At 41.8% G+C, this 1,356-nt stretch overlaps 1 pseudogene; it reads left to right on the top strand.

Moving 5' to 3' along the window:
• The first annotated feature begins 470 nt into the window (after positions 1-470).
• Positions 471-1,114, top strand: LOC121133059 (annotated as a pseudogene).
• The last annotated feature ends 242 nt before the right edge of the window (positions 1,115-1,356 follow it).

Raw genomic sequence — 1,356 nt, 5'->3', positions numbered from 1 at the left:
CACATGCACACTGACACTTTATAAGTTATTTATAGTGTCTTGTTCCTTTCCACCAGCATTCCAATAGTTAGTATCAGATATTAATATGCTCTTGTCTCCAAATAGGTAATAATCTAGTGAAAAAAAGACAAAAAAAGCATATAGTCATACTGACCAAGTTGGGAAAGTAAACATAAGAAACAGACATAAAGGCCATAAAACAAGTCTTATGATGAGTAACAAGAAAGTCAGATGTTTCCTGGTAGGATGAATTGATCAGTAGGGGCTTGAATGGCAGCTTAAAAGATGACCAGGAATACAAACATCGGTAAATGAAGTAGAAAGATAAAAGATCTTCACAAACCAAAAGGAGAACAAAGACACAGAGTTAAGGACAAGAAAGAAGTTTTGTTTGTTTTTAAATAGACACAAATATACATATAAGAATAATAGCTCTTTTCCTCCAGCGTGCCACTGACAATCCTATTATCATGGGTCGCCACGCTGCCCGGTGTTACTGATATTGTAAGAACAAGCCGTACCTAAAGTCTCGCTTCTGCCGAGGTGTCCCTGATGCTAAAATTCGCATCTTTGATTTGGGACAGAAGAAGGAAAAAGTTGATGAATTCCCACTTTCTGGCCACATGGTGTCAGATGAATAGGAGCAGCTCTCTTCCGAAGCTCTAGAGGAGGCCCATATTTGTGCCAACAAATACATGGTAAAGAGTTGTGGCAAGGATGGCTTTCATATTCGAGAGAGGCTCTACCCTTTCCATGTCATCAGAATCAACAAGATGTTGTCCTCTTCTGGAGCTGACAGGCTCCAGACAGGCATGCATGGTGCCTTAGGGAAGCCTCCGGGCACAGTGGCCAGGGTTAACACTGGCCAAGTCATCATGTCCATCCACACCAAGCTGCAGAATAAGGAACATGTGATTGAGGCTCTTCTTAGAGCCAAGTTCAAGTTCCCTGGCTGCCAGAAGATCCACATCTCAAAGAAATGGGGCTTCACCAAATTTAGTGCAGATGAGTTTGAAGACATGTTGCTGAGAAACGGCTCATTTCTGATGGCTGTGGGGTCAAATATATCCCTAATCGTGGTACCCTGGACAAGTGGCAAGCCCTGCACTCCTGAGAGCTTCCACAGTGTTCAGTAATAAATCTCATATCTAGTCCGCTTACAAAAAAAAGAATAACAATATTGCACTCTATAATGGCTATATAAAAATGTCTAGAGAAAAGAAGATGGGTGACATAATCTTTAAAGATAGTATTGCTTAAGAACATGAAAGAAGCCCGGTGTGGGTGGTGAATGCATTTAATCACAGCACTCGGGAAGCAGAGGCAGGCGAATCTCTGTGAGTTCAAGGCCAGCCT

Source organism: Mesocricetus auratus, unplaced genomic scaffold (genome assembly GCF_017639785.1).
Source record: "Mesocricetus auratus isolate SY011 unplaced genomic scaffold, BCM_Maur_2.0 Super-Scaffold_100019, whole genome shotgun sequence".
Classification (NCBI taxonomy): Eukaryota; Metazoa; Chordata; class Mammalia; order Rodentia; family Cricetidae; genus Mesocricetus; species Mesocricetus auratus.
Note: the sequence above shows the minus strand (reverse complement) of the source record. Positions and strands in the feature narration are given on the sequence as shown.